The sequence below is a fragment of the Magnolia sinica genome, chromosome 8 (genome assembly GCF_029962835.1).
Source record: "Magnolia sinica isolate HGM2019 chromosome 8, MsV1, whole genome shotgun sequence".
Lineage (NCBI taxonomy): Eukaryota > Viridiplantae > Streptophyta > Magnoliopsida > Magnoliales > Magnoliaceae > Magnolia > Magnolia sinica.
The window spans coordinates 48,509,636-48,533,245 of record NC_080580.1 but is presented as its reverse complement, the minus strand read 5'-3'; the positions used below and the strand labels follow the sequence as shown (position 1 = coordinate 48,533,245).

General features: G+C 41.0%; 1 long non-coding RNA gene across 2 annotated transcripts; it reads left to right on the top strand.

The window, feature by feature from the left end:
• Positions 1 to 7,653: 7,653 nt before the first annotated feature.
• LOC131253298 (uncharacterized) lies at positions 7,654 to 10,214 on the top strand. Of its 2 annotated transcripts, none has more exons than XR_009175078.1 (4): positions 7,654 to 8,062; positions 8,589 to 8,658; positions 8,956 to 9,041; positions 9,539 to 10,214. It is a non-coding gene; the product is annotated as an uncharacterized LOC131253298 (long non-coding RNA). The 2 variants fall into 2 exon arrangements; XR_009175077.1 differs by having other exon boundaries at positions 8,956 to 9,122.
• Positions 10,215 to 23,610: the final 13,396 nt, after the last annotated feature.

Genomic DNA, 23,610 nt, shown 5'->3' with positions numbered 1-23,610 from the left:
TCAAGCCTGACTTGATGGGAGTGAGGATGAGATGGGAAGTGAAGAGGAAGAGAGTGATAAAGAAGAGGATGAAAATGAGATAGAGGAAGGAAGTGAAGATGAGGAAGAGCAGGAAGAGGAAGAAGAGGAGGCCCAAGACTCTGATGAGGGCTCTCCACGTACTACACATGAGCGCCACCATGATCGGGCTGCTTTAGAAGCCTGCTTGGCTCAGATTGAGGAGGGCCAGGTAGCATTACAACAGGAGGTCAGAGAGACCCAGGCCGAACTTAAAGAGAATAGGGCTTCATGAAACAGAAATTTAAGAAGGTATCTCACACCTTGAAGGCTCTCCTGTGCTATCTACAGGACAAGGGCGCTCCCCCACCATCACTAGATTCAGATGACTAGTCCTATGTTGTAGTCATCTTTGGGTTTTGTTTGCTTTCTTGTTTTCTTTATTATAGCCTTGATAGGCTTAGTAGTATGGTAGATTCGTTAGTATGTTTTAGTGTTTAAAACTTTGTTTAAATTAGCTCACATGCATCTTCTGTCATGATCCATGTAAGACTACATCTCATATATTGTGACAATTTTGGTTAAATGAAATGCATGCAGCTCCTTTTGCTATGAAATGTGTAGAATGCTTGAGAAATTGAGGGTTGTTATGCAAAATCTTACACGTGCTGCACCTTATGTTGTGTATAGGGAATGCCTCCGAAAGTCACTCGGACTACGACACATCTTGCACTTGACGGATCATTTGACGAGGCACCTCCCCCAAGCGATAGCCACACAGACCCCAATTTGGGCCCTGACAGTGACACTATGTCGGATACTCAGTCAGCCACTAGCCCCACAAATGGGCCAACACCTACTACACCACCAGTTTCAGAACAGAACCGTGCATCTTCATCGACGCCCCACATGCATTAGGCTCCTCCTCCTAATAAGTTAGAGCAGATGATGCTCCTTATGCAGTAGCAGCAGCATATTTGGACCACCATTACTGGGGCCCTTGCTTAGAACATGAATGCGGTTCTGCCTGCACCACCTGTGCACCTTGCTGGAAGCCTGAATGCTAGCGGCCTATTCGAGCGATTCCAACGCTCCGACCTCCCACTTTTGCGGGTACTCACAGACTAGAGGAGGCCAAATATTGTCTTTACTGCATCTCTAAGATGCTGAAGCCACTGCACTGCACTGAGGCAGAGCAGGTTGAGTTGGTCACATACATGTTTGAGAAGGAGGCCAGTCTCTAGTGGGATAGCATCCTACGGACAATGCCTGCTGAGTATGTGTGGACATGGGAAGCTTTCGAGACCCGCTTCCATGAGAAGTACTTCCCCCTCATGTACCGTAATGAGAAGGAGAGTGATTTCCTTCGCCTCTATCAGGGAGGAATGACTGTGGTCGAGTATGAAAATAGATTCATGGAGCTGGCTGGATATGCTCCCTTTGTATTGGCAGACGAGCTGATGTGAATGTGGTGATTTTCTGAGGGACTGCAACCTGAAATACGTACGAAGATGTGTTGTACTAGCATTCCTAACTATGCTGAGCTAGTGAAAATGTCTCTGCGAGCTGAGCAGGACGGGGACAGACTATCCTGTTCATGCATACTCGCGGGTTTGAGGCCTCGACTAGATTTGCCGGGCAGGCCATTCCTCAGCAAGAGGCCACGCGCAGATTCACCTACCAGACTTATGGCTCCACCGACTTAGTTGAGGCGAGCAGACTTATGGTGTACTTACTGCAAGAGGTTGGACCACACCGACACTTACTGTTTCACCAAGTGAGGGACATCAGTTTCGCATCTCCTTAGAAGATCAACCGTCGGTTACCTCAAGCTATCTCAGCTCCACCTCTACGATTAGCACCATTTGCACCTCGATTTAGGCCGCCTCAATGGCCTATGGCATCGTAATTGAACCGTACTCAACAAGCGCGAGTACATACGCTTGCAACTGAAGCATTAGAGTCAGTAGCTACAGTGCCTTTAGCCTTCAAGGTCACTGCCCACATCCAAGGTACACCCATATTCCTGTTAGTGGACATTGGGTCCACTATTTTGATGATATCAAGTTCTACGGTCAAGCGCTTAGGGCTAAATACGACCCCTATGGTTAGGGTGAGAGTTATTGCAGCAGCAGGAACTTTTATAGATGCCACTAAGTTGTGTGAGGGTTGCTTGATAGATTTAGGGAGCAGGACGATATGCATTGACTTGATTCTCACCACGATATACCATTATGATGTCATCCTCGGTATTGATTGGCTTACTGAAATGAGGGCCAAGATCGACTGCGAGACCCGACTGGTGACAACACACGGACCCGAAAACACGACCTTCACATTCCCCGTTCAGGTCAGTTGCCCCTTTTGGGTTCTTTGTTATTCTGCCCTAATGAAAGATTATAATGGCTCGATAAGTGGAAACACACCCGTGGTCCAGGACTTCTGGGAAGTGTTTAAGACGATACCTGGATTACCTCCTCGGCGCGAGATTGACTTTATAATTGACCATGTGCTTAGTACGACACTCATTTCCTTACCCACATATCGCATGCGTCCATGTGAGATGGAGGAATTGAGGAGACAGATTGATGACCTGTTTGATTCAAGTTTCATACGGCCTAACGTGTCTCCTTGGGGAGCACCTGTGTTGTTCGTGAAGAAGAAAGATGGTTCACTACGTTTGTGTATTGACTATTGCAGGTTGAACCAAGTGACAATGAAGAACAAGTATCCTTTGCCCAGGATAGATAATCCATTCGATCAGTTGAAAGGGGCACAGTATTTCTCAAAGATTGACTTGCAGTCAGGGTATCACCAGTTGTGCGTCAGGGATGAAGATGTATAGAAGACAGCATTCAAAACTAGCTTTGGGCACTACGAGTTCCTTGTGATGTCATTTGGACTCATAAACGCACCTGCCGTGTTCATGGACCTTATGAACCGGGTGTTTTTTCATTATCTATATCGATTTATCATCGTATTTATAGACGACATCCTGATATACTCTAAGAATCGGGAAGATCATGAGGAGCACCTATGAGCAGTCTTTGATACTCTCAGGAAGAACTAGTTGTTCACTCAGTACAAGAAGTATGACTTATGGAAAGAAGAAGCCAAGTTCCTGGGAAACGCTGTGTCTAAGGAAGGAATAGCTATGGACCTTGCTAAGGTGACCGTAGTTCAAGACTGGGAGTAGCCCGGTTTGATTACTGAAGTGAGGAATTTCCTTGGCCTGGCAGGTTACTATCGTTATTTCATTAGAGACTTTTCCAAGATAGCCAGACCATTATCTCAGCTAACTCGGAAAGATCTCAAGTTTGCCTGGAATGAGAAGGCAGAAGCAGCCTTTCAGGAACTGAAGGACAAGTTGGCATCCACACCCGTGCCAGTATTGCCAGAGCAGGGGGTCAAATATATGATATACACTGAGTGTTGGGTTGGGTTGTGTTATGATGCAAAAGGACAGAGTGATTGCCTATGCATCGCAATAGTTGAGGAAGAACGAGGAAAACCACCCTACGCATGACCTAGAGTTAGCGGTCATCATCTTTGCATTAAAGCTTTAGAGACATTACTGCTAAGGAGAGGAGTTCGAGCTCTTTTGCGACCACAAGAGCCTTAGATACATATTCACACATAGAGACTTAAATATGAGGCAACGACGATGGATGGAAACCTTGAAGGACTTTAAGTTGAGGTTTCCTACCATCCCGGCAAGGCCAAACTTGTGGCAGACGTATTAAGCCACAAGAAGACGATAGCATTTGTAGCTCCGCTGATGATAGAAGAGTGGAACATGGTAGATTTTGTGCGAGACTTTGAGCAGAAACTTACGGTAGAGGAGACGTTCGAGTGCGTCGCACATATTCGTGTACAACCACTTATCGATGATCGAATTATAGTGGCTCAGGGGGAAGATGAATGGTTAGTAGAGTTAAGAAAGCAAGCCAGTGACGATGAGGACTCTGAATGGAGAGTTGGTACGGATGAGGGTTTATGTTATCGTGGCCGCCTATGCATCCCAATTCTTCATGACTTGAGAAGGGAAGTTCTCAAAGTTGGTCACAATTTGAAAATGGCGATGTATTCTGGTAGTACGAAGATGTATCAAGATATGAAACGGTCGTACTAATGGGACAACATGAAGGCCCACATTCCAGACTATATACCCCGTTGTCTCACGTGCTAGCAGGTCAAAGCTGAACATCACCAACCTCCTGGTTTACTTCAGCCCATGCCCATAGCTGAATGGAAATGAGATTTCATCTCTATGGATTTCATTTCAGGGTTACCGAAGACGAGGAAGGGACATGACTCCATTTGGGTGATTGTGGACCGGTTGATGAAATCGTCTCATTTCCTCCCCATTACAGTCTCAAACTCAGCAGACGATTTGGCTGGCCGTACATCAAGGAAATAGTACGTCTGCATGGAGTTCCTATGGAGATCGTGTCGAACCGAGACACGCGATTCACATCTATCTTCTGAACTCATATCCAGAAAGCAATGGGTGTGAAACTGAAGTTCAGTACCGCCTTCCACCCACAGAATGAACGGTTGAATCAGGTGTTGGAAGATATGCTACGCGATTGTGTGCTTGATTTCAAGAACAGTTGGGATGATTGTCTTCCTTATGTTGAGTTCACTTATAATAACAGTTTTTAAGCAATTATTGACATGGCTCCCTATGAGACCTTGTATGAGTGCCCATGTCGAGCACCGCATTGCTGGGCAAAGGCTGGCGAGAAGAGTTTGATTGGCCCAGAGTTAGTACAGGTGACCTCAGAGAAGATCAACATTATCAGGCGTCGACTTCTGACAGTACAGAGTAGATAGAAGAGTTACGCCGATATGAGGCGGCGACCGCTAGAGTTTGAGGTTGGGGACCATGTGTTTCTTAAGGTTTCTCCCATGAAGGGAGTCCTTCAATTTGAAAAGAAGGGGAAACTCACACTGAGATTCATTGGTCCATTCCAGATACTAGATCAAGTGGGTGTAGTAGCATACTGCCTTGCTTTGCCCATACCACTCGCCAGCATGCACAACGTATTTCACGTATCGATGTTGAAGAAATACGTTCCTGACCCTTCCCAGATTATCAAATGGGAGTAGGTACAGTTGAGTGAATATGCTACATATGTACAGTGACCGATGTGTATCTTAGACAGGAAGGAACAGGTGCTGCGCAGTAAAGTTATTCCACTTGTGAAGGTACTATGGACATACCATACTGAGGAAGAGGTTACTTGGGAAATAGAAGCCGAGGTCTGCAAGAACTACCCTCAGATTCTCATGGAGTACAAAAAGGTACTAATTTTGAGGATGAAATTTTTCTTTAAGGGGGGTAGATTGTAACGTCTTGGAAAAATCCGTACAAAGACCCGAGTATCACCTCAGGCAGGAATCACTAAGGACCGAATCCTTTAGAAATTAAACAAAAATTAATTAAGTACTAAGCTAAATAAATTGAAGAATTAGCTTGAACCACTTTCTATACGAACTGTAAGACCCAAAACTAGTAGAATCGCTAACTCTACATTACCTAAAAACCTAGGAGAAATCTCAAAACCTAGTTGCTCTCGAGAGCACACTGAAACTCCATATTAGACCTGGACCGCACGTCGAAGGTCCGATTATCGTGAAACTATACGGTTCTGACCACCTTACTGGGCTTGACAAGCACCGCAGGAATCAAGTCTAAATACTATCCAGAAGCGCACAACTTGAGCCTGGAGCAAAGTGTGTGAGAAATACAAATATCTTTAAAAAAAATGAACTCAAACTTAATGGTTTGGGCCATTCATTTACAGGCCAAATCTAAGGCTTCAGACAGTCAAATTCTGACCCAACTACACCCTTGGATCAGGAAAATTTTCCAACACATGTCAGTGTACTTGTGGCCCTGATCGAGTGACGATGGCTGTTGAACTGAAACTGGTCCTCCACAGTTGATCCACAAATCTGATTGGACCAAAACCTTAACCTGGCGTAGATCCATGGTCAGGGAACTTTTCCAGACGGTATGCGAGGTATGGACCTCCAGATGGGCTCCGTTGGTCCAAAACAGATGACTTTTGGCTATAACCTAAGTATACCATGGCCTTGGGGCCATTGACATCAGTTCTGGGCCTATATAAGGGCCTTAATTGACCCCTCTCTCATTCCAAACGAATTTCCTAACCCTAGGAGAGAGAAGAGAGTAAAGAGGAGGAAAGAATGAGGAGAAGAGAGGGAGAGAGAGAGAGAGAGAGAGAGAGAGAGAGAGAGAGAGAGATAGTTGCTGGGATTCATTCCCACCACTCCACGGGCTGAATCATTTCTCCCATGTCACTACACCATCAAATCTAAATCCATTTTTGGGAAAGAAATCCTAACCCTAATATGTTTTAGGAATCCGAATAGAGAAAACGGTGAAATAAGTATTTCATGATTTAGGTAGCCGTGGTGTCGTAGACAAAGGCGTAGTATACGAACTGAGTTCGTAATTGGCGTATCAGCAAAATGTGTGGACTATGAATGTTTAGGTTATGGTTTCAAGGCTTTTAATGTCAGTTAATGATTTATGATTGACTTGATTACTGTCACATGTACGTAGATGCGATGTTTTTCATGTATTGCGCGTATATATGAACTATGTTGAATATAATGCATTCTATGTGTTTGTTGAAATGTTTGAATGAATATGAAATTATGATTTGTGGTTGCCATGATTTCTAATTAAAAATACATGATTGTTGTATGTATGATAACTCCTTTGCGAGAGGATTTGCCATAATATATGTTATAACTAAATTATTACATATATGTTGATATATGTAGTTTAAGTGTTTGATAAAAATGCCTGAATGAGAAGTTGCATGTTAAAATGTATTTAATAAGGGCGTTGAGGTAGGGTTCTCAATTACCTTATCTATAGTAACAGTTTCCTTCATGTAACCTATCTTACTACTACGTGAGTTATGGATGCAATGCCTATGTATGACAACATATGTACTATGTGTTTGTTAAAATGCTAAAATGAGATTTATATTTGAATTGGTTGTCACATGTTGCTTGACTATCACATATGAATGCTTGTTGTGTTTGAGTATGATTGGGACTAATACGTAGTCCAGGCAATCGGTAACGGTTTACGATGAGTGGTTGAACTAGTTCGCCATAACGGATACGTTTGATGAATTCGAGTCGTAAGGTGATTATTGATAGTGCTTAGGCCACGAGGAGTATGTATGCGCCTTATGTCGATTAATTCAACGTGCGCTTATACCAGTCGAGCTTGTCAAGTAACCCGATTGGCCTAATGTATGTTCATCACCTAAACACACACACACACACACACACACACACACACACACACACACACACACACTCGAACCCATGACCTCAGTGTTGATAGGCACTCTTATCTACTAATGAACCATGGGTTGGATCCCTGAGTATCTAAAACTAAATTACACTATCGATTTCATGGGGTCCAACGAGATTAATGGACAATTGAGAAGAAAATACCTAGCAGTCCAATTTTAACAAACAAATGGTTATAAATCAGTGCTTTCGGTCATTAAATCAATCTTATTTAGGAGATAATTTCAATTATTGTGTTTCAAGCCCAATTTTGAGTTTGTGTTATTTAAAATGATGGCTGTTTCTTTTTTCTTTAAATTTTGGACAACAATTGTCTAGTGATGTTGCAACTTTTGGAGTTGGGGCTATTCAGGTGACAATCACAACTCTTTTGCCACATCTGAAAAATTCTCTTCTCCACTCATGAATGTTCTTATTCCGTGCATGTTACTGATGTCTGGTCATAATAATGCAAGGTGATACATATTTTTGTTTAGGTCATTGAGGCATATTTTTGTTTAGGTTGTTATCACTGTAATTACTACTTGGTGGACAAAGCTGGTAGACGTATACTTTGTGAGTTTTTGGAAGGATGGTTGATTCTACTTCCTGTTGGAGTTATCTGTTCAACTTTAAAAACTGACAACCAATCCTGGTTGTTGTTATAAGTCTCCTCTTCTGGAATGACACTCTCTTTGTTGCAGTTGCATTTTACTTAGAGGTTAGTTTGACAAACCATTCCTTCCAAAAAAAAATAAATTAGTGCATGGTTGTTAATGGCATGTATAGTGATATCCAATCTGTGCTCCTAAGTGATTAAGTCGCGAGGAAAGATGACTTCTCCAAATGTTCTGGTAGAATAATGAGCCCATCTTAATTAAGTAGACATGTCTGCAAATTCTATACATCTCCCTTAGAGGCAGACTTGTAATTGTCACTTTACTTTTGACAGTCTTGTCTTTAGTTATGTATTTTCTCATTTTATTCTTGGGTAATTGTTTGTATTTGGGAGAACACCTCATTTCTTGTTGTTGTAAGCATGATTTTTCCACCATCACCTTCTCTCAACTGGAAGCATCTATGCTGTAGGCTCTTGGATCCTTAAAATGGCATTGAAAAAAAAAAAATCAAATATTTGTAGAGAAATTCATAACCCCACAGAAGGGTACTTTTCATAGGAAGGTCCTTATGTAGTAGTGGAACTTAGATTTCCTTATGATTTTTGGTTTTGACTATGTGCTGTATAGAGAAAAAGTCTTCTTCTTAAGACATGAAGGGAGCTTCTGTTGGTACTAAATCCGATCCACGCATCCAAAGGTAAGCCTTCATCCTATCTTTTTTTTCTTTCTTTTCTCTTTTGTTCTTTTACCCACAAATTTGTCAAGTAACTCTTCATTATTTAGTATTCTTTTAATTTTTTTATTATATATTTTTAATTTCCCAAATTCTCAAAACCATATAGCATATAGTGGACACTTAATCCCTGATGCTTCCTTAACCTGCCAAGTTGCCTTTTAGTCAGTTTATTTATTTATTTATTTTTAAATCTATAAATTAAAAAAAGTGCTGTGAACCACTATCTAACACTGATTTTTGGATTTATTAAATGGGTAGAACTAAGCACATGCTGCATGAGATGGAAAAGTCCCAAACTGAGTTGTGGGTGACATTGGTTTCTTACAAACCCAATGTTAATTCGGGTGAGCTTCAAACACTATCCATTAGTTAACTACAATTTGATCTTCACATGGAAATGGCTCTATCCACTTCTTCAGTTACTGGTAAGTTGAATTAGGGAATGCTTGTAATCTTTTGTGCATAGTAGTGGAAGAAGAATGGGTTGGACCTAATGGATGGTCCAAGTAAGTGACATGCTCATGAGGCCAAATGTTACCGTGTATGGGAAGGTTTCTATACACTTCGCCCACTAAATCATTTCTCTTTAGGAAATTATGAAAGAGGAATATGGCATGTAAAGACCAAGGTATTAAAAAGTAGTTATGGAATGGCCGCTACATTGTTACATAAAACCCTTTCTTTTAGACGGTTGCTCTGCTCTATTTATTAAACTGTTTTGGTTTGTACTTGAAAAGCAAGCTGCTTTTATTCTTATCATGAATGATTTGTTTGGATGCACACAGTTGTATTATATTGTTGTGCGTTGTTAATCCAAAATCTTAAATCTTTCTATTTGTAGTACATTGCAGATAACAATCTTGAGAACAACCCATGGCATGGATTTGATGACTGGTCACTCAAGATAAAAACCAATGCGCCTGAATGAAGTTCTGAAAATGTTGTTGGTTTTTCTTCTTCAGTTATTCTTGAAATTTATATTGGTTGCTTTCAAAAGATAAGCAACAAGGCCCTTAGTATTCAAATAAAATCTTATTAGTTGTTGCATGGTTTCTTTCACAAGTTCTGGTATATTGCCTCAAGAAGTTGCTACTCCCACACCTGCGTGAAGCCTTTCCCATCCACATGTAGGCACACGTGCCACTGTGGCACACATGTACAGGATATGAGATTTCCATTAGGTATGCGACATAGTTTAGAGATTCTGGCCAAAATAAGGCCATTTCACTCATATGAGCAACCGTTGACAAAAGAAATGCATGGCTAAAACAATTTTTTTTTCTAGCCATCCATTTATTTTGTACACTTTGGCTGACCTGAGTGGAACAACCTAGTTTTAATCTAAACAAGTGCAGCCCACCTGATGGATAGCTTGGATCTTGCACAAGTGTGCCATATTGGCACGTGTTCTTTTATGTGGATGGGCAGCAGTTCACTTGTGTGTGGGCTTAGCAAACCTGTTGTCTCAGTTCTCAGTCTCCTTTAGTAGTTAGCCTTATAAAATACCAAATTTCTTGTCATTTTCAGGATGAAGTGAACAAGCTTATCAGTTCAACCCTGGGTGAAAGGGAGAGAGATATAATACGCCTGTTCTATGGCTTGGATAAAGAATCCCATACATGGGAAGACATTAGTAGACAGTAAGTAGCTGAAGTTTTTGTCTCATTTTCTTTTTTCATTTTTTTAATGAAAAATGATAGAGTGATGCTTATCAAGCCACGGGTTGCTACAACCTCCTAAGCTATGATGTGCAAAATTATAATAATGGGATTGGCACTTTCACTTGGGTTGAGTTGTTTAGTTATTAATGGATGGGTGGAATTTTGGTGTTGGGTGTTTTGAGCATATGGGCTTGGGTTTTGCTATTAAGTTTTTTACGTGTTTGGATGCTCAGTTCAATTGCATATCAATTTATTAGGATTGTTGTATAATTTGGAGTTATGTCTTCCAAAGTGAGGGGAAGTTGGGCTAGCCCCAAATTCATTTAGGACTTGTTTGCTTGGATGGGCCTAATGAAAATGGATAAGATAGGCCATCCATTTTGTTTCTAGCTTTGATGAAAGGTAGCCGATTGGAAATGGGTGTGTTTTTAATGTTTACTTGCTTTCAAACAGAACATTTTGATAGACCAAACACCTGATTCTTTTAATGATGAGTTCAATCCACTATTTTGGCGTAGTGTGAATGAGTCAAATGGTAAGTATGTAATCCCATACTCAGTACGTCCACATGTTAATATGGCTCATCTCTGGGATATCACCGGGGCTTATTAAACTCCACAATGGATGCCGTTTCCTTAGCTGCACAACCAGCAAGGGGAAAAAACCTCACTATCCGCCTAGCCAGTAGTCTATCAATACCTGCCCGGCTCATCGATAGAGGACCCATTTATGAGTTGGTCAAAGTCAACCTAGCTTACAGCCCCCTCACTCGGACGGATAAGGCCACACCCCCTTCCAACTGACCACGACACAGTGGGAGACACCGCCTACTTGTATTCATAACCCAGGCGCTCATGTATCCACTTAGTCTGGACGTTGGAGTCTCCTTTGGTACTAGAGGATTCTGGGACTCTTACCCAAGGACATCTTTTGTGCCCATAGTGCTAGAACCAAATATTTTTGGTATCCCATCTATTCATCCATGATGAACCTGTGGAGGCCACAGCCCTGATATAACTAGGGCGTTAAGTGATCATGTCACACAAATGTGAGATGTATGAGTCATACCATCCAGTCATGCATCAAACCTGCGCGTACTACGCGATCATGTGGGGCAACTCTGTCTCTTAGGGCATCCCCTAAATAAATCAACCCAATGGCAATGCTATGATCAATTATTCCTCACAATAGGCATACAAATTATGTGTATAGACATGTATCATGATGTAATACTGAGCATGATCTCAGTGTGTCCTACTAGACTAAGTATACTAGCATAATTATCAGATATAAGAGGCGATGACCGGTCTTAACCGGTATCTCGATTACGAGAGTAGGGGCTGAACAATATGCCCTACTAGACATGTAGAAGTCTATATGAAATGGTCCACGATAAACTATCCTAACCTATTCAAGGTACTAACATATTATATATCCTAACACATACATTAAGATAGGCTCTACACTGTGGATATACTAAATCTGGTCCCGCATATTCTTCCATCTATGGCAAGGGTGGTGATGATGATGTACTAATGTCAAAGATAGGCCTCACACTCGTGCTAAAAAGGTAAACGGATAGTGGGGATGATACATACATAACACGAGGTCCTAATAATCGATTACAAGGTAGCATACATCTCACGGGGTGAGTTAAGTGGGTACACAACAAGTGGGCTTCTTTGCTCCCTTTATCATGAACAACTAGGCTTTCCTATGAGAGCCCGATACGAATACAAGACAGGCCTTGGTACACACATCCAGGACTATGTAACCCTATAAGCAGTCCTGCTCATCATCTAAGTAGGGCCTCAGGTTTGGGCTACTAAACTTGGACAAACACATGCATCTAGGTGGGCGACATTCCCTATAGAAGACCCGGTATGATCACAAGATGGGCTCCAAGGCTTAGGTGGTCCTACAGGGTATAGTGGAAAGCATCAATATCAAATGGGGCCCCAACGGTTTGGGATAGCCCAATAAGGGAAGGATGGATATCACTAGCATCAATGGGGCCCAATGATTTGGGATAGCCTAATAAGGGAAGATGGGTTGAAAATTGGGTATCACAGTGGGCCCTACAAGATATGGTTTTCAACGGTGGATGTTTAACAATCATGATTCTTATGATGCGGCCCACTAGGGATTTGGACCTGACTGTCAATAGGGTCCATGGCCCTATGAGATCTGGAAGAATGGATGAACAACGTATAAATAACACATACATTATGGTGGGACTCTACTTGAGGTTGGGGTAAAAGAGAGGATGGGAAGATGGGCTTCATGGTGGGCCCTAGGATGGTTCCCAATGGTGGACATTTAACTACCATTGCTCCCAAGGTGTGACCCATTTGGAGATAGGAATCGTAACGGGGCCCTCGGCCCTCCAAATATCTAAGAGATGGGTAGACAGCATGGGCCCATCACTCATACAAGATGGGCCTACATAAGTCGGCGGGGTTTATGGCCTAAAATGGGTAGATGGCGTATGTATAACACATACATCACGGTGGGTCTCATATAATCACAACGGGACTCATATAATCACAATGGGCCTTATACAATCATAATGGGCCATATACAATCTCAATGGGCTGCATCTCATGGGCCTAATACACATCAAATTGGGCCGCATCACATGGGGCTGATATACATCACAATGGGCCTCACTCATGGGCCACATATACATCACAATGGGCCGCATCTCATGAGCCTCTTACATCGCAATGGGCTGCATCACATGGGCCTCATATACATCATATTGGGGTGGGCCCTGCACAATCCAAATGGGCTCACCAAATGAACAACATGGATGTACAACACATACATCAAGGTGGGCTCCACCATACCGTTTATTTTCCATCCAATCTATTCATAAGGTCACAAGGACCTGAAGTTAAGAGGAAAAGCAGATTTCATATTGATACAAAACTTCTGCGCTCCCAAAAGGATTTCAATGGTAGGCGTTCAACTCTTCACTGTTTTCTTGTAGTGTGGTTGACCTGATAGATCTGCCTCATTTTTAGTCTCAGGCCTTGAGATGGGCTTGCCAATTGGATGGACAGTTTGAATGTAACACATACATTAGCGGCCCCCACAGAACTTGCTGACATCAAGACCAACAACTAACTGTTGGTGGTGGGGCCACAGATTGATGGTCTAGATCGAACTCAGATCAGACCCACTGAGCTTGCTGATGTATATAGCAACTATGTTGCTGCTTGTGGGTTCCCACCATCCCAACCTGATGGACGGTGTGGATTAAAGATGCATATGTGAACATGGGGTCCCACCGTCCTCCAGATGGACGATGTGGATAAAATAAATACAATACAGTGGATCCCCATGTGGATGGACGGTGTGGATGTGATCCATACATTAGGTGGGTCCCACCGTCCAGCCATTTGGATGGTCCACTGACACCAGTCAATCCCTTTCCTATCAGGTGGGTCCCACGTGGGGTCCACCCTAGCATTTATATATTAATATATATATATGTATGCATGTATATATAATATAATATATATATATATATATATTTTTTTTTTCTTTTTGTTGAAATAGTAGCGTCCAGGCCCTAGACGGCCTAGATAATACATCATGGTAGGGTCCACGACCACATTCAATGATTGGAAGGTGTGGATACCACGCATGTCACAGCAGCTATGGGGCTGGTGGGTCCCACGTGGTGTGGCCCACCCATTATATATATAATAATTTTTTTTTATAAACTACCAGCGTCCAGGCCCGCTAGATGGTCTGGGCATGGTATAACATCAAGGTGGGGGTCCACGTGTTGGAAGCAGCACGTTCTCAAGGTGGGCCACACTGCTGCAGCATGAATGGAATACATATATCATGGTGTGGCTCGTCAGGTGGACAACCTGGATCATACATCACGGTGGGGTCGACAATACTTAGGAGAGAGAGAGAGAGAGAGAGAGAGAGAGAGAGAGAGAGACGTGCATGATGGAGGGACCCTGACACTATGGGCCCTCCCTTCCATGCATTACAACATACATCAAGTGGGTCCCATTACGTGTGGGCCCACCAATCAAAATCTTTGGTGGAGATCCCTTCTCCACCAAAATACAAGGTCTAGATGACCCTTTTCAAATTAGGAAAGTAAACATCATGATGGGGTCCGTGGAGAATGGCCCCATCATGGGATGAACATATGAATCATGGTGGGCCATTGGCCACACCTAGGGTCTAAAGTGAGATCCATACCATCAATCAGTAGGCCCCACTTGGCTCATCATAAAATTTAAAAAAAAATTCTAAGCCAATATGAACACCCACCTTTGTATCTTCTTGGTCTGATGGAATGCTAAACTCATTAGCTCTCTCTTTGATGGAAGATGATGAGGATTGAAGGGCTAGGATGGGAGATCTTGGGGTAGGAAGTGGGCCACACACTTAACTTATTTTCTCTCCTTAGGATTCTTCTCTTATGGTTACTTGGAAAATGATAGAGAATGAAGTGAAATGAGAGAAGAGTGGGGTTGTGTAAGAAGGATGGGATGAGAGGAATGGGTAGTGTAAGAGAGGGATGAGTGTGTGTATGAGAGAGTTGACTTATGGGGGGTAAGGTGGCATGGGGTATGGGTTGCTTGTCTTTGCTAGTAAGAAAAGGATGGGAGAGGCATGGGTTGTGTTCTTGACTTGTGATTGATTGATTGATATGATGAGTTGTAGAGATTCTCTCAGAATTTGTAACATGCCTCGTTTCTTCAAAATATTTACGAGCCTACAACTTGTGGCCTAGGTATCGTATCGATGCGCAAGACGTGGAGTTGGAACCACGGCGACGATGCAGTCGTGATGGTACAAGTTTCAAGTCAAGCTGACCCAGATCTATGGGATGCAACTAAGGGTCACGTGTAAATGAGGTATATAGGTCGTGGGTTGCCAGGATTCGACGAGGATCGCAGAAGTTTAAGGAACGGTATGTGCTAAGATACGGGCCTTACACCTTGGCCCGTGCAAATCCCATGAGTTGCGCTGATACGCTTTGAGGCAGCGGCTATGTCAAAATTTTCCAAATCCTCGGGCTATTTCAGATGTGCCAAAGGGATCTAAGCACTCCTTTATCATGCCAATACGGGACAGAATGCATAGGAAGCCCGCATAACTCATCTCCCCTGGAGATATGAATGATATGAGCTGGAATGTTGCCAAAATTTATATTTGAGCTGATTCGATACTTGCATTTTTTTTATTTTCTAAGCAATTCTGTCTCGAAATCAAGAGATCAAAAGGATGTAATGAACTCAAAATGAATAAAATTGATGATTATTCTCTTTACTCTATCTTTTATTAATATTAAGTGAGATATTCCCCCAAAGCGAATGCTTTTCATTTCTGGTTGAAACAGATATAAATGCTAAAGTGGCTAATCTCACAAGAAAGCTCGAGGCCATGGATTTAAAGAAAGATAAGGCTATGGAAACTATTTGCGATATTTGTGCTTACAACATTCGCACAACTGAAGATTGTCCAACAATGCCTGGTTTTCAAGAGGTACTGAATGAGCAATCTAATGCCATGAATAATTACCAAAGACCTTTTAGTGGATCCACTCCAAATACATATGATTCTAGTTGGAGAAATCATCCAAATTTTAGTTGGAGGAATGGACAAACTGCTTCTCCTCAAGGATTCCCTAATCAAATTCTAAATTAAGAGAAACCTCAAAAGGATCCAGTTCTAAAGCATCTTCAAAATCAAGAGTGTTTCAATCAGGGTATGCTTCATGCTTTTAAGACCTTACAAAGGCCATACAAGGGATTGAGACAAAAAATGCGATTGGGGAAAAAGGAAGCCTTCCAGCTCAACCTCTTCCCAATCCAAAATAGCAATACGAAGTTAGCAACCTGAGCTCTTCAAATCAAATGGAGCAGGCTAAGTCTATCACCACTCTTAGGAGTGGGAAAACAATTGACAAATCTATTCCGGTAAGGGCTAAAAAGTCTAAGGACCCAAAAATAGATGAAACAGATATACCTAGAAACACTCCACGTGAGTTGGAACTGGAACCTCAAGACAAGCCGATTGCTCCATTTCCCCAATGGTTGATTGCACTAAAACCTCTCTCTAACTCTCAAGATATTCTAGAGGTAGTAAAATAAGTGAAGGTCAACATTCCTCTACTAGATGTCGTTAAACAAATACCTTCATATGCAAAAAATTTAAAAGACTTATGTATGACCAAAAGATGGAAAAATATTTAAAAGAAAATTTTTTTAATAGAAAAGGTGAGTGTCATCCTAAAGCAAGATGTGCCATAAAAGTACAAAGATCCTAGTAGCCCAACCATCACTTGTGTAATTAGAAATTACCGGATTGAGCACGCACTACTTGACTTAGGAGCGAGCATAAATCTGATTCCATACTTGATCTACGAAAAACTGGGTCTAGGTGAATTCAAACCCGCCCGTACCACATTACAATTTGTCAATCACTCAGTTTGTGTACCGAGAGCAATAAATGTGGATGTGTTGGTCCAGGTTGATAAATTCTACTACCCAGTAGATTTTATCATCCTAGATACTCAACCTATCGTGGATATGAGCACTCAAATTCTCGTCATCCTTGGTCACTCATTCCTTGCCACATCAAATGTAATCATCAATTGAAGGAATGGAGTCATGAATTTGCCTTTTGGGAATATGACATTGGAGCTCAATATCTTTTTCAATATGAGCAAACAGGCAGAAGATGATGATGATGCCCACGATCTTAATTTGATTAATTCTTTTGTGCAAGATAGAACATTCTGACCTTATGCTCTAACTCTCTAGAAATGTGCCTGGTGTTGGAGCATAAAATTTGGTTAAAGAAAGAAGCTTCAATAAGAAGAATTGGAGAAAGAAATAGAGCATAGAAGTGAAGACAAGGTGACTTGCGCGGGTCATGAGTTATGAAAAGGCCGAGCTAAGAGTCCTATAGGGGGTGAATAGGACTATGCCAAATTAAAAAATTAATTACGAAATTAAACAAATATAAATAAAGATAGCACTTAAAAAGTCCCACAATGCAAAAATGAATAACAACCTTAAATGTACAAGTATTGAGAGGTTGATATAGATGTTGTTCTTAGGACAACCTTACACCAAAAACCAATGGCTTATGGTAGGACAACCTGATTCTTAGAACAGTTTGTGTATCAAAATCCTAAACTGATACAGAGGAATAAAAAATAAAATAGCAAAGAAAATAACTAAGTTATTACAGCATTTCCACACATACATAAAAAGATTACAACATTCTCCACAAATGCATAAAGGAAATTACAACATCCACACAATGCTACAATCAAATAATCACCACAAGACCAGAAGTTATAGTGGTTCACTTGTGTGTACACCAATTATTTAGAAAAACAGCCACACAAATACTCCACTCCTAATATCCTCACATAGTGGATATTAGCGTTCACTATGAAATAGGTTTTTCAAGGTTCACCTAAAACTTTCACAATTATGTCTTTCAAGTGGGCTTACACAATTCAAAAAGCCCTACGCTCTAATTTTTCTGTATCACCTCAGACAAACCAAAAGAAAGATTTTTCTGGCACAATCTCAAAGAAACCAAAGGAATAATTGATTTACAAAACAGAAAAATACTTATCTGGATATTCTCTTTTAATGCAGCCCGGTAGAACCAATTCAAAGTAGAAGTTCAACGTAGATGTTCAATGTTCACACTCACTTATGAAAAGGTTCTAAGTTCTAAATGATTTTTTAGATTAAATCACTTTGGGCTAGCTTGATTTGATTTTGATTCCAAGAAATGGGAAAACTTCAATCCCTTCTTCAAATAAGATTGGAATGTAGAATATAAAATTAAATATAAAAAGCTAATTAAAGAGAATATAAAATGAGCACTAAATAGCTTAAGAATATCACAAACTTATCTCTCAGAGTGGTGTCTTGATTTTTCTTGAATTGGATACCAAACTCTAAAAATTGTGCTCTATTTATAAGTGCAAAAATTGCTTACTCAACTGGCCTAGAGGTCAGCTCGACTGGTCGAAGGACCAACAGACTTTTAAAAATTTGGGTGCGATAAGATCAGGTCGTTCCACTACTGGTCGAACGGCTTGCTCGACCGGTCGAGTGGCCTCCACGATCGGTCGAGTCTTGTCCACGACTGGTCATGTAGGACCCAATTTGGTTGTTGGACTTTGAGTCGAGGCTGCTCGATTGGTCGAGCACTTTTCACTCGATTAGTCGAGCAGTCTCCAGGACTGGTCGAGGAAATAACAAAAAATCCTGAAAATTAGTAACAAACCTTGGACTGGTCGAGAAATTTCTTAGATTGGTCAAGCCAGTAATAGGACTAGTCGAACATAGGCTAAGACTAGTCAAGAAAACAATCTATACACTTATGTAGTGACCCAATTAAAGTATGCAATCAATATGACCTAACCTATGGCAATCTAGGGTATGAAGTCATTCATACCTTATAAGTGATGTTAGAACATTGAAACATCTTTTGCTTTGGTTGATAGTTGATCGTGAAGTACTTGAAGCTTGACATCTTGAAGTATGTTGAAGCTTGTACTTTAAAACTTGAACTTAAAGTACTTGACTTGTATTTCATCTTTAGCTTTGAGGTTCAAAGTAAAGAACCTTGTCTTGACATTGATGAAGCTTTGAAACTTTTAACTATTGAAGCTTGAAAGATTGAACTAACACTTGGTGTTGTACTTGAACTTGAACTTGTCTATCTCTTGATCTTACATTTAAAGTTCTTAAGGTAAAGACCTTTGTTCTTGTACATGAGATGCATGATCTTGAATATGTAGATGAGCTACACAAGACACAGATTTTAAGAGATTTTGGCACTACAAAATTTGACAATCATAGGAGCTAGAAAACATAGCACTTACAAGTTGCATGGGTCATGAGTTGCGCGAGATCCAAGTTGGGCAGGTCCGCGCAACTCGCCATAGTTGCACCGGGCCGTGCTACCCTTTGCAGGATATGTTGAGTCGATGATGCAAAGTGGGGTCCACGGCATGGGATTCGAGGGCTTACATGTGCGGAAGCCTATAAATACCCCCTACCCCCCTCATTTATAGGATCGAATGTTTGGAAGACCAGTGCCTCTAACCGGTATTGGAGAAGGAGAGAACGAGAGGGAGTACAGAAGGCCGGGCCACGCCACTCCTTGTGAATTGCATGGGCTCGCACAATTCAGGGAGGAGTTGCGTGGGTACTCTATGAGGCAATACTGTGTTGCATTTTCACAGGTCCTTAGGCCGTTTCAGATGTTCTAAAGGGATCTTAGCACTCCTTTATCATGTCGATGAGGGACGAAGTGCACAAAAAGCCCGCACAACTCATCTCCCCTGAAGACATGACTGATATGAGCCGGAATGCTGCTAAAATTTATATTTAAACCTATTCAATACTTGGACATTTGTATTTTCTAGAATTTCTGTCTCAAAATCAGAAGATCAAAAGGATGTAATGAACTCATAATGAATAAATTTGATGATTGTTCTCTTAGTTCTTTCTTTTTATCATTATTGAGTGAGATGATTCCCCAAATCAAATGCTTTTCATTTCTGGTCGAAACAAAATGGCGACTCTACTGGGGATCTTTTATCTTGCTTAATATTGACTTAACAATGACTTAGAGAATTTCATCATTGTTTGGCATCCTATAAGGTGCCAAAATGGCAACTCTCAGCAGGAAACGTCCTTCCTCTCATCTCTGGGATAAAATAGATTTGTGAATAAGTGCTAATTAAGTTCTATTGTTGATTTCTGATAGATGTAAGAGCAATAAACTGACAACGAGCATAACAATCATTCAAGAAACCACTAGTAAGAGAAATGGATGACAGTCATTCGCTAAGGCGGACAGGCAAAGCCGTAGTAGTCACATTACGCTCAGATAAAAGGATAAAAAGTCCCCATAAACAGAACATCGAGGTAACAAGAAAAGAAACATTTGAAGAATGCCATGACAGTATTAGAGAAAAGGGAAAGAACAAGGTTGAGAAGGTGATGTATGATGTGGTGAGTCATCTGAAAGGCATACCAGCTTGATTGAGTGTATACAACGCATTGCAACAGTCGAAAGATTCTCGATACATCCTAATTCAAGCTCTATCTGATAATGATGTCAGAAAAGCAATGCTCACAGAGAGGGAGCATGAAGAACGAAATAATTGCATGCCAATCATTTCCTTCTTCGATGATAATCTAATTTGTGGCGAAGAACATAACAGACCGCTGATGGTTGTGGACCATGTCGGTGGTAAGCAGATAAAATGAATAATGATAGATAATGGCTCCATAGTGAACTTGCTACCATTAATGATGCTAAACGAATTGGGATATCGTCGTTCTCATTTGCGCCCTAGTGGGATGATGTTACAAGGGTTTAATCAAGACGGGCAGCGAGCGCTCGGTAAAATCACATTAACATTGGAGATAGAAGAGCTAACGAGAGATGTTGTTTGTCACGTTATCAATGCAGTAACAACATATAATCTCCTCTTTGGAAGACCCTGGATGCATCAATACAGCATTATACCGTCAACCCTCCATCAATGCTTCAAGTACTGTAAAGATGGAATTCAATATTAGGTGATGGTAGAAACAAAGCCGTATACTGAAGCAGAGTCTTTCTTCCCCGGTGCTAACTATTGTGATGAATTCACCACAGGAAGTAGAAAGGAAAGCAATGAGAATAAAATAGTAAGAGGCGAAATGAACACAGTGCAAAACGGAGTCGCCAAAATAGAGTTATCTGAGAAAGAGAATGTGAAACAGAAGTTTTATTTTGTGCCAAGACATTTGAGACAACCAGGGCAGCCTCCGCTAACATTATTATCTCCTAAGAAATTAGAAATTCTGCAGTCAAATTACAAGATGCCATTACCACATGCAAAAAGGAAGAAACCATTCCCAGTTATGCCTAAGAGGTTCCATGTTGAAGCCAGTTTGAAGAACCCCGAGCCTATTGAATTTTAGGCAGTCTCAGAGGCAGAGATAGAAGAAGGGATAGATAACAAAATGAACCACACAAAATTGACACCTGAAGATTTGGAAAGATACAGCTCTACTATCAAAAAGATAGTGAAGAACATGGGCTTCGATTGCGAAGAGCTGACTGGGTTGAACAATGGAAAAGGTATCTTACCCCCGATCGAAATCAATGAAGAAAAATGAGAGAAGTTCCGCGGGTTGGGAGGAGAATCTTCGATAAACATGATTATTGTGATATCAATAGATGGGGCGGAAACTAAAATGATCAAGCGTCCTGAGCTGGCTCCGAAGCAGATAGAAGACAGGGGGCAACCGACGATCGATAACTTACGGGAAATAAATCTAGGGATAGAAGAAGAAACCGGGAATATAATTATAAGCACTAGTCTCCCTAAACATGAGGCTAACTAGTATATTAAACTGTTGAAAGAAAATAAAGATGTGTTTACTTGGACATATGTAGAAATGCCAAGCCTAGAACCATCAGTGGCGATGCATTGATTAAATATTTCTAAAGACAAGAGACCGATTAAACAAGCACAGAGACGATTCAACCCGGATCTGATTCCCTTGATTGAAGAAGAAGTGAATAAGTTAATTAAAGTTAGGTTTATCAGAGAAGTCAAGTATCCTAAATGGATATCAAACATTGTCCCAATAAAGAAGAAAAGCAGACAAATTAGAGTATGCATTGACTTTAGATACTTAAATGAAGCATGTCTGAATGATGATTTCCCACTGTTAATTATTGAGCTGTTAATTGATAGTACAACTAAGTATGTCGTTATGTCCTTTATGGATGGTTATGCTAGGTATAACCAAATAAGAATGGCCCTAGAAGATGAGGAAGCTACGGCATTCAGAACATCGTTGGGAATTTACTGTTATAAGGTTATGTCGTTTAGTCTCAAGAATGCTGGTGCGAAATATCAGAGGGCAATGTAGAATATATTCCAAGACATGATGCACAAGCATGTCAAATGTTATGTGGATGATTTAGTGGTCAGGTCAAATGACCATGAGGAACATTGTGAACACATGGTTTCAGTATTTCGTCAGCTCAAAAAGAAGCAACTGAGGATGAATCCGTCTAAATGCGCATTTGGTGTTTCGTCGGGAAAGATCCTCGGTTTTGTTGTCAGGCACAGGGGAATTGAAGTCGATACGAAAAAGATCAGAGCAATTCAAGAAATGCCACCTCTAAAAACAGTAAAAGAGTTGAAGAGTTTATAGGCAAAGTTAGTATATATTCATCGCTTTATCTCCAATCTTGTAGTAATATGTTAGCCGTTTTCCCATCTAATGAAGAAAGGGGTAGAATTTGTTTGGGACCAATCGTGTCAAAATGCATTTGATTGGATTAAAGAATTGTTGAAACAGCCTCCAGTACTAGTGGCACTGTGAAAGGTAGACCCCTCATCCTTTATATTTCTGCAGCAGAAAGTTCATTAGGAGCCTTGTTAGCGCAAACAAATGAGTAAGGGAAGGAGATTGTGCTTTATTATCTGAGCAAAACTCTAATAGGAGCTGAATGCAACTATTCACCCATCGAGAAAGTGTGATTAGCTCTAATCTTCGCAGTACATAAATTAAGGCATTACTCTCTCCCATGATATAATCTTGATCTCGTGTGCGGATCCCCTCAAGTTCTTGATGACAAGACCAATGCTATCCAGGAGATTAGCTAAATGGATGCTTTTATTATCAGAATACATGATCACTTATGAACTGGTGAAAGCAGTAAAGAGACAAGCAGTGGCGGATTTCTTAGCAGCCCACCCTGTACTAGATAATGAAATAATTAGTGATGACTTTCCGGACAAGCAGGTAATGATGATAGAATTGCCTGGTATGTGTCAAATGTACTTCGACGGTGCTTCTAGGACCTCAGGAACAGGTGCCAGGATGATATTTATCAGTCCACAAGGTGACTTGTTTCCATATTCCTTTATGTTAGGTGCAGCATGCACTAATAACAAAGTAAAATATCAAGCTCTCATTATAGGGATGGAAATAGCTCAGGAAATGAAGATAAAACACTATGAATTTTTGGTGATTCTAAGTTAGTGATAAACCATCTTACTACAGAATTCGAAATAAGGAAGCAAGAGCTCCTCCCGTATTATTATCGAACGCGACAATTATTGGAACAATTTCAAGATGTTGAAATCAGGCATATACCAAGATTAGAGAACGCAAGGGCAGATGCCTTAGCTAGCTTGGCTGTAACTTTGGCTTGTCCT